Source organism: Siphateles boraxobius, unplaced genomic scaffold, assembly GCF_051911475.1.
Source record: "Siphateles boraxobius isolate OS27281-9 unplaced genomic scaffold, OSU_SipBor_1 1, whole genome shotgun sequence".
NCBI classification, from domain to species: Eukaryota; Metazoa; Chordata; class Actinopteri; order Cypriniformes; family Leuciscidae; genus Siphateles; species Siphateles boraxobius.
In genome coordinates, this window is record NW_027508699.1 from 11,032,504 (window position 1) to 11,043,733 (window position 11,230).

An 11,230-nucleotide genomic window follows, 5' to 3' on the forward strand; every position below is an offset into this window, starting at 1 on the left:
AGGAACATTTCTGCCGTAAGTCATGCCTGGAAAACCTGTCATGCATTCGGCTTCAAGGAGTAACAGGAGGACACAAGCCAAACGTCTCCCATATGCAGATGTGGATATGACTAATGGGTTTGGATACCATCACCTTAATACAGAAAGATCTATGAAGCTTTTATTGGCAGGGAATCAAGTACAATAGAGAGCTAATGCACATTTAAGCTTACAGGAGGATACTAATTGTTATAAGTTTTCATAGGCAGATTTTTAAAATGAACATCCATAGCTCAATGAAGCTGCGTAGTGTCCAGATGGTTTCATCTTTTGATGTAGTTGCCGATTCATTTATAAGAAGTTCTTCTTTTTATTTAAATGAATGTAGTATCTGTAAATATCTTCAACGGTCACACTTAGTGGTACACTACAAACTACAAATGTTTGTGTATAATTAGTTTGTGGAGCGGCTTGTAACTAAACAAAGACCAGTTATTGTTATTACTAATAATTCAGATGATTATCGACCAACATGTAATGTGTTAAAATTATTATAAACAACAATAAAAAATTATTAAAAATATTAAATTATACTGATGTACCAGTTTCTAACTTTACAAATATATTTAGAAAATAGTGCATTCATTGTATATTAACTAGTGACCGATAGTGGTGTGATGTATTTTTAGTATTTATTTTCTAATATAAAAAAAATATATCTATGTTCTTGGCTACATGAAATACTGCATACACTTTTAAAAAGAAATGTTCTTTATTGGCATTGATGGTTCTATGAAGAGCCTTTAACATCTATGGAAACTTTCCAGTTGACAAAAGGTTCTTTATAATGGAAAAGGTTCTTTGGATTATTAAAATGTTCTTCACATTAAGAAGAAAAAAAGGTATTTTAAGAACTGTTCACTGAGAGTTTCTTTAGGGAACCAGATTTGGTTCTCCTATGGCATCACTGGGAAAACCCCATTTGGAACCTTTATTTTTAAGAGTGAATGGCAAATTAATTTAGTCTATAATTAGTCATAGTAGTTTATAATAATAATAATAATAATAATAATAATAATAATAATAATAGTTTTAGTAATAAAGATACTAACAGTAATGATTTTGCACATGTCCCTGTTTATATTTCAAACAGGTCAGCTGACACTTCTTGTCCTGTGACTGGAATCACAGCATCTCTGCAGTAAACCGGACACCTCTTACACTGAAATTAAAGCACAAGAATTATGAATATTGTGAATACTTTAGCAAAACTCATTGATTTAATAAAATAAATGAAGTCTGTATGTGATGACACAATGTTTTCATCAGTTCAAGTGGCCTCTGAATGGATCACAAAATGTGACCCTGGATCACAAAACAAGTCACAAGTCGCACAGGTATATTTGTGGCAACAGCCAACAACACATTGTATGGGTCAAAATTATCGATTTTGCTTTTATGCCAAAAATCATTAGGCTTTTAATTAAAGATCGTGTTCCATGAAGATATTTTGTACATTTCCTACATAAATATATAAAACATTTATTTTTGTGAGTGAAAGCAACACAACCGCGAACATAAATGGACAACTTTAAAGGTGATTTTCTCAATGTTTCGATTTTTTTACACCCTCAGATTCCAGATTTCCAAATAGTTGTATCTCGGACAAATATCGTCCTATCCTAACAAACCATACATCAATGGAAAGCTTATTTATTCATATTTCAGATTATGTATAAATCTCAATTTTAAAAAATGTACCTATGTGACTGGATTTGTTGTCCAGGGTCACATATGTGCTTGAACTACACAAATGCCTAAGCACGAGTTCAGTTTGCTTTGAGTCTGTGGTGCATTTGCCTAGGAGGAGAATGTGAAGAAGAAGAAGGAGGAGGAGGAGGAGGAGAAGGATGAGAAGGAGGAGGAGGAGGAGGAGGAGGAGAAGGATGAGAAGGAGAAAAAGATAGAGAAGGAAAAGAAAGAGGGAGGAGGAGATAAAGGAGAAGGTGGATGAGGAGAAGAAGGAGAAAGAGGAGGAGGAAAAGAAGAAGAAAGAGGAGGAGGAGAAGGAGAAGGAGGAGATAAAGGACAAGAAGGAGGAGAAGGAGAAGAAGAGGGTAGAGGAAGAGAAAAAGGAGGAGAAGCACAAGAGGGAGGAGAAGATAAAGGAGAGGGAGAAGGTGAAGAAGAAGTGGGAGAAGGAGGAGAAGAAGAAATCGGAGAAGGAGAAGAAGATGGAGGAGGAGGATAATGGGGAGGAAGGAGATGAAGAATCAGGGTAAGAAGGAGAAGGAGGAGAAGGAGGAAAGAAGGAGGAGAAGATGGAGGATAAGGAAAAGGAGGAGGATAAGGAGGAGGAGGAGGAGGAGATGGAGGAGGAGGATAATGGGGAGGAAGGAGATGAAGAATCAGGGCAAGAAGGAGAAGGAGAAGGAGGAGAAGAAGGAGGAGAAGAAGAAGGAGGTGAAGAAGGAGAAGAAGGAGGAGAAGGAGAAGAAGGAGGAGGAAAGGAGGAGAAGGATGAGAAGGAGAAGAAGATAGAGAAGGAGAAGAAAGAGGGAGGAGGAGATAAAGGAGAAGATGGACGAGGAGAAGAAGGAGAAAGAGGAGGAGGAAAAGAAGAAGAAAGAGGAGGAGGAGGAGGAGAAGATGAAGATGAGCAGGAGGAAGAGGAGAAGGATAAGGAGGAAGAGAGCGAGGAGGAGAAGATGAGGGAGAGGAGAAGGGGGAGAAGAAGAAGAAGATGGAGGAGGAGAAGGAGAAGGAGGAGATAAAGGACAAGAAGGAGGAGAAGGAGAAGAAGAGGGCAGAGGAAGAGAAAAAGGAGGAGAAGCACAAGAGGGAGGAGAAGATAAAGGAGAGGGAGAAGGTGAAGAAGATGGAGGAGGAGGATAATGGGGAGGAAGGAGATGAAGAATCAGGGCAAGAAGGAGAAGGATGAGAAGGAGGAGAAGGAGGAAAGAAGGAGGAGAAGAAGGAGAAGAAGGAGGAGGAGGAGAAGGAGAAGGAGGGGGAGGAGAAGGAGGAGAAGAAGGAGGAGGAGAAGGAGAAGAAGGAGGAGGAGAAGGAGATGGAGGAGGAGGATAATGGGGAGGAAGGAGATGAAGAATCAGGGCAAGAAGGAGAAGGAGCAGAAGGAGGAGAAGAAGGAGTAGAAGGAGAAGGAGGAGAAGGAGAAGAAGGAGGAGGAGGAGGAGAAGAAGGAGGAGGAGGAGAAGGAGGAGGAAGAGAAGAAGGAGGAGAAGAAGGAGGAAGATAATGGGGAGAATACGGAGGAAAGAGATAAAGAATCAGGGCAAGAAGGAGAAGGAGCAGAAGGAGGAGAAGAAGGAGTAGAAGGAGAAGGAGGTGAAAAAGGTGGAGAACGAGGAGGAGAAGAAGGAGGAGAAGGAGAAGAAGGAGGAGAAGGAGAAGAGGGAGGAGAAAGAGGAGGGGAAGGAGAAGAAGGAGGAGAATGAGAAGAAGGAGGAGAAGGAGAAGAAGGAGGAGGAGAAGGAGAAGGAGGAGGAGGAGAAGGAGAAGAAGGAGGAGAATGAGAAGAAGGAGGAGAAGGAGAAGAAGGAGGAGGAGAAGGAGAAGAAGGAGGAGAAGGAGAAGAAGGAGGAGAAGAAGGAAGAGGAGAAGAAGGAGGAGAAGGAGAAGGAGAAGAAGGAGGAGGAGATGAATGAGGATGAGGAGAAGGAGGAGAAGGAGAAGAAGGAGGAGGATGAGGAGAAGGAGGAGAAGGAGAAGAAGGAAGAGGAGGAGAAGAAGGAGGAGAAGGAGGAGGAGAAGGAGGAGGAGGAGATGGAGAAGAAGGAGGAGAAGGAGAAGAAGAAGAAGGAGGAGAAGAAGGAGGAGAAGGAGGAGGAGGAGGAGGAGAAGGAGGAGAAGAAGGAGGAGGAGAAGAAGGAGGAGAAGGAGAAGGAGGAGAAGGAGAAGAAGAAGAAGGAGGAGAAGAAGGAGGAGGAGAATAAGGAGGAGAAGGAGGAGGAGGAGAAGAAGGAGAAGAAGGAGAAGAAGGAGGGGGAGGAGATGAATGAGGATGAGGAGAAGGAGGAGAAGGAGAAGAAGGAGGAGAAGAAGGAGGAGGAGGAGAAGAAGGAGGAGGAAGATGAGAAGTAGACGTATTATAGAAGATTAAAAGACTGGTTAAAAAAAACAGTGTGAATGAAAAGTAAACTTAGACAAAAAGTTTACCAAAGTTATTTTATTTTATTTTCAAGCCCAGATACAGTATGTTCAAAAAAAAAAATATTTTTCATTCAGGGCACTTTCAGTTCAGCCCTTTTCAGCTGAGTTTGTGTCTTATATATAGGACTTACAGCAAGGGTGAAGAGTAACTATTGAGTGTGGAAAGAAAAAAAAAAGAAGGATGTTCACAAAATATTATTGGCACACACTGTTCATAAGACTTTGCGTTTCATTGTGATTGGGTGGCTTTTTATTTCTTTAAGCTTTGATATCCAGTCAAAAGCCATATTTCATGCTCGCCATTTCCCAGATCAAACTACAACCGCAATATTTGTCAGATTAAACTCAACATGAATTTTTTTACCAAATTGTGCCGTCCTAGTGATTATCTATTTAAAATACGGTTATAGATTCCGTATGCATTCATCATGTGAAGGGGGAATACTGACCACACTGCACTGGCAGCTCCAGTGGAACATAGTTTCTATGGCATAGATGGATATAGGCAGAGGCCAGTGTGCAAAAGTCTGGTCTGGAAACATCTGCACGCCCATCATGTATGCACTCCAATCCTTCACACTTCAGCATGAACTGCACAGGGTCCACCTAAAAAAAGGTCAGAAAAAAATGAACACTCATAAATGCAATGCAAACAAAAAAAACAGTGTAACTGAGAGAATTCTTCATCTGAAGTTCATTGTGTTGTTTACTATTGCATTCTTTCATTCTCTTTTTCATTTCCTCACTTCCCCCAAGGAGTGGATGTCTTTTGATCAATCTAATCAAAGGGATCTTTATATACACTGGCTTGTAATAGTTAGCACATGTCGCTGAGTGAGAGAAAACAGAGGACAGTAGTTACCACTCTGAAACAGGGGCTCAGAGGAGAATTTGTGGAGGAGAACAGAAATGTGCACGACAGGGAGTCGGCAGTGCCATTCTGGCAGATTTCAGCTTTCCTGCTGGGACATTCCGAATCCACCTAAAGCAAATGGCATCAAAATATCACATTAGAGCCACACACTCTGTAGTCACCCTCATGTAATTCAAAATCCGCATGACTTTCTTCTCTCCCGTGGAACACAAAACATGTTTCGATTAATGTGGACACTGTTTTTGTTTTTCCTGTATGGGACCACAACAGTTCATAAATTTGAAAATATGCAACAGCAAATCAGGGTTATTATCGTTAACTAAAGCTATTAAAAACACATCACAAAATTACTAAAAATTTTAAATATATATAGTCCAGACATGAGACTTTGATAGGTCCTTTACATGCAATCTACAAGCAATCACATCATTACCGCATGGCACAAGCGTATAGGCCTCTGATGATCCGTTACGGGATTTACAGTCGTGCTCAGAATTAATGGTACCCCTGGTAAATATGATCAAAACTGGCTGTAAAAAAATAAATCTGCACCGTTTATCCTTTTGGTCTTTCATTCAAAAAATTGCCAAAAATCTAACTTTTCATTGGAGTGAAATAATTGAAATTGGGGGGGAAATCACATTACGAAATACATGTTTTTCTCCAAAACACGTTGGCCACTATTATTGGCACCCTTTTATTAAATACTTTTTGCAATCTCCTTTTTTTAAGATAACAGCTCTGAGTTTTCTCCTATAATGTCTGATGATTTTGGAGAACACCTGACCAGAGATCAGAGAACATTCCTCCATAAAGAATCTCTCCAGATCCTTCAGATTCCCAGATCCATGTTGGTGCTTCTTCTCTTCAGTTCATCCCACTCATCAGGTCAGGGAACTGGGACGGTCATGGCAGAAGCTTCATTTTGTGCTCCGTAACAACTAAGTTTTGTGTTGATTTTGATGTTTGTTTTGGATCATTGTCCTGACGGAAGATCCAACCACGGCCCATTATAAGATTTCTAGCAGAAGGCATCAGGTTTTGATTTTTTATCTGTTGATATTTGATAGAATCCACAATGCCTTGTATCTGAACAAGAAGTCCAGGACCTCCAGCAAAAAAAAATATGCCCATAACATTAAAGATCCAACGGTATATTCAATTGTACACATGGGGTACTTTTTATCCTTGTGTGCACCAAACCCATCTAGCCTGTTTGCTGCCAAAAAGCTCTTTTTTAGCTTCATCTGACACAGAACCCTGTGCTGTTTAAAGTTCCAGTCATTCTGACAACTGAATATGCTGGAGTTTGTTTTTGGATCAGCGGGGAGGATTTTTCTTGGAACCCTCCCAAACAACATGTGGTGATGTAGGGGTTGTTTTATCTTTTTTTTTATATAGGCTTTCTGACCCCTAGACTCAAGTAATCTCTGCAATTCTCCATCTGTGATCCTTGAAGAGTGTTTGGCCACTCAAACATTCCTCACGTGCATTAAGACAATATACACGTCCTCTTCCTGACAGATTCGTGACATCTTTAGTTGATTGGAACTCTTTAATTATATCCCTGATGGTCAAAATGTGGATTTTCAATTCTTTAGCTATTTCTTAGAGACACTTTCTATTTTGTGATGCTCAACAATCTTTGGATGCACATCAGAGCTATATTATTTGGTTTTACTCATTGTGATGATGGATGATTAAGGAAATTTAGCCTTTGTGTTTCCTCATTTTTAAACTCCTGTGAAACAAGAAGTCATAGCTAGACAATTTCATGTTCCTAGTCACCCTGGTGTGCTAAAAAAGGTAAATATTAATGGGAATATACTTCAGAGATATTTTACTCGTAAAAAATTCTAGGGGTGCCAATAATTGTGGCCAGCGTGTTTTGGAGAAGAACATTTATTTCATAATGTTCAATTCTTTTACTTCAATGAAAAGGTAGATTTCTGGCAATTTTTTGAATGAAAGCTTAAAAGGATAAACGATGCAGATTTATTTTTTACAGCCAGTTTTGATCATATTTACCAGGGGTACCATTAATTCTGACCACAACTGTATGTCTGTCTATTTATGCAGCAGCTGCAGCAGATCTTACAGACTCACAGCAGCGTGTCTGTGTATCTATTATCAGCAAGTCCATAATTGCCCTGCAGCATCATCAGCAACATTACAGAACTATTCCGGCAAGACCAATATTAACATTACCATATTCATAAACATGCTAAAACAAAAAAAACATGCTAAAACAAAAAAAATAAAAGAATACTGCTGCAAATGAAATTTGAGAGTTGTTATTGTTATGGCGCTGTTTGGATCTTGACATTGGTCAATATATGCCTGAATGGATAAGAGCAGTGTGAACATTCTCCAAAGTTTCACATTTTTGTTCAGTGAAGAAATTCATGTTCGGATTGAAATGACAGAGTACAGGACTTGAAATTAACTTTTCCTTTAACATTATTATATAAAATACAAAAAAGCATGCGCAGGCTATGTGCATATGAAGCAAAATAATAGAAATAGTGCTGTGGTTAGTCTGTCTGTTTTAGTTGTGCTGCGATTGCAAATGCTAAACAGGTGTACATTCCTCACAGGTTTCTTACGCTACCTGCCAGCTGTGAGTGAACTGAAGCACGCTGTGTGTGTAGGAGCCATCTGGCAGAAGCAGCTCATTAGCTGCCTCATTATCATTGGTTCCTAAAAGACCAGTGGACACACCTGAAAAACAATTTATTAAAATAACGTGTTAGACCATGATGGCAGCAGTGGTTTTAAGGGCCATTAAATCTCTTAACACATCACGTTACAGAATATTAACATTTATAATAGTAAGAAAGAGTTTTTTTTTAAGAAATTGATCATTTTATTCAGCAAGGATGCATTAAATCGATCAAAAATGAGAGTAAAGACATTTACAAAAGATTTCTGTTTCAAATTAATGCTGTTCTTTCTTAACTTTCTTTTCCTCAAAGAATCCTAAAAAATCCGCTTTGCCATCACAGGGATAAATTACAATTTAAAATTGTTGATTAAAAAAAACAACACTTCTTTAAAAAATGTGTTTGTGTGTGTGTGTGTGTGTGTGTGTGTGTGTGTGTGTGTGTGTGTGTGTGTGTGTGTGTGTGTGTGTGTGTGTGTGTGTGTGTGTGTGTGTGTGTTTGTTTGTTTGTTTGTGTGTGTGTGTGTGTGTGTGTGTGTGTGGTCATCTTTTGACATGATTTTCTTTCAGCATAGAGGTTTTTGTTATGTCAATTAATTTTATTTATATGTGTCAAAGAATAGCATATGCCATATACCATCAGAGCTTGTAACACATGGTAGAACTGTCTTGAGTTTTAGCAAAATTGTATTGCTAAAAAAATTGTTCTGGAAGTAATGTAGTAAACATAGCTACGGATCTTACCGTGAAGCCATCCATCTAGGATCGCACTGCAAACCTCTAGATGATGGTCACATGAGACCCGAAGTCCTCTCTCATTGGACACCTCGATGATGTTCCCATCCTTTCTGATAGCCACTTCGTGATTAGTGTATGGTATGTGCGTTACTTGGCAATTAATCTCCACCTAAAATCAATAATTAAAAAAAAAAATCTGTTTAATTAGATCATATTTAATTGTTCAGATAAAGTTTATAAATTAGTCATGACACTAATATTGGGCATCAAAGTAATAAGATGTACCTCTCCATTTGGGTGAATTGCAATCATTGTGTTTTGCATTTGCACCTCAAGCGAGCGACGTTTGAACCTGACAGATTTGAGTGCAATGCTGAAGGTTTGCTTGATGACATCAGCTGCTAGGATGAAGTCACAGGATGCTGGAAGTTTGAACAGATGTCCATCAAATGACACCAAATAGACATCTGCCACTAGAAATGCCTGATCTGGACAGAGGAAATAAAGTACAAAGACAGATGTGAGGAAATGGAGAATAATGACCTTTAAAAAATTTGTCATTTGTTTCTGTCCTCGTTTACTCTATTACCTCTATGATTTCTTGGTTGCACTTTATTTCGATAGTCCAGTTTTGACATTCTACTAACAATACAGTATGGGTGTATTCACACCTGCCTTGTTTGGTTCGATTGAATCGAACTCTAGTTCGTTTCCCCCCTAGGTGCGGACCTTTTGGGCAGGTGTGAATACAGCAATCGAACTCGGGTGCGGACCAAACAACCGAACTGAGACCCAGCTGAAGAGGTGGTCTCGGTACGGTTCCAAACGAACTCTGGTACGGTTCGTTTACGGTGTGAACATGAACCGACCCAATTGCAAGAAAGCACTGCACCTTTGAGTTAACAGGCTTCCGTAGTCGGAGTTGCGTTATGGGAAAGTGATCTGTTGTAGCCTACTACATTTGATAAAATGAGTCGTGCGCAGTGCCACTGTCAGAAAGCCACATGAGAGCATGTTCTCTCCGCCGGAACCGTCTTGCAGCACATCGTCGTCTTCTCAAAATCCGAATTACAACATCGTATAGATGACATTGTATCATATGATACTCATTAGTTTCTTCATATTGCGTTTGTACAGAATAACACAAAATTAGTAAAAGAACAAATATTGTAGTACGAAATATCTCCATGTTGAGCCTTTTTGCACTTCCTGATTACCCTACTTGAGAATCCTTGTCCAATGAATGGATGACCTTAGCACACATGTGGTTTTGTTTACAAATTGTGGTTCACTTGCAAAAAGAGCAGTGTGAAAGCGAACCGAATAATTTTATTTGGTCCGGACCAAAGCAAGTGAACTATCGGACTTTCCTGGTGTGAATACACCCTAAGTAACTTTGCAACTACTGTCAACTAACCCTCATTAATGTGCAACTACATGTGCACATTAGTTTTGACTGTTATGCTGATGATTGATGATACTCAGCTCTATATTTCTTCACGCCCTGACAAAACTTACCAATTCACAAAACTAACGGAATGCTGATATAAAAAACTGGATGACTAGTAATTTCCTACTACTTAATTCTGAAAAAACAGAGATTTCTAATTATTGGATAAAAAACTTCCTCACGTAATAACCTAGAATACTGTCTAACACTTGATGGCTGCTCTGTCAAGTCCTCGTCGTCGGTTAGGAACCTGGGTGTGCTCTTTAACACCAATCTTTCATTTGAAAGTCACGTGTCTAGTATTTGTAAAATTGCGTTTTTTCATCTTAAAAATATATCTAAATTACATCATATGCTCTCAATGAAAAATGCAGAACAATTAGATCATGTATTCATAACATCAAGGCTAGATTATTGTAATGCTCTCCTGGGTGGTTGCCCTGCATAAACTACAGCTGGTCCAAAACGCAGCCGCTAGAGTTCTTACCAGAACCAGGAAGTATGACCATACTAGCCCAGTTCTGTTAACACTGCATTAGCTCCCTATTAAATATTGTATACATTTTAAAATATTGCTGATTAGTAACAAAGCACTGAATTTGTTTAGCTCCCCTGTACTTGAGCAAGCTCTTAATGAATTATAGTCCTTCACGTCTAATTGCGATCTCAAAACTCTGGCCGGTTAATACCTAGAATATCACAATCGACTGCTGGCGGTAGATCCTTTTCCTATTTAGCACCAAAACTTTGGAACAATCTTCCTAACATTGTCCGGGAAGCAGACACAGCCTGTCAGTACAAATATATAAAAACACAACTCTTTGGCTTAGCATTCACATAACACATTATAAACTTCTATAATTCAATGTTAGGCTGCATAGTTTAGATCAGCCGGAACCAGGAACACTCCACATAAATCCTGATAATAGATAATTCTGATTCACGTGGCTACGTGGAAGCGATAAAAAATTCTCAGAGCCACCAGGCAAATGTTTTATGCAAATGAGCGACCGGATCGCATTAAAGGTTTTCTGTTAGAACGGTCTCATGTTAGCGGCCCCAAAGTTAATAACGTCTCTGGTTACGTATGTAACCCTAGTTCCCTGAAGGGAACGAGACGCTGCGTGACAACGCTTTGGGAACGCCCCTGCGTGAGTGCGTCATGAAGCACGTATGAAATCAGTCCAATGGCGAGACGGAACGTCATAGGCGGGTGACGTCATCGACCAGGAAACTATATAAGCACCCCAAAACACAAGCGCGTCAGCTTCTGATAAGACTGAAGCAAGTGCTCACGGGCATGCTGGGAGTATGGCATAGACACGCAGCGTCTCGTTCCCTTCAGGGAACTAGG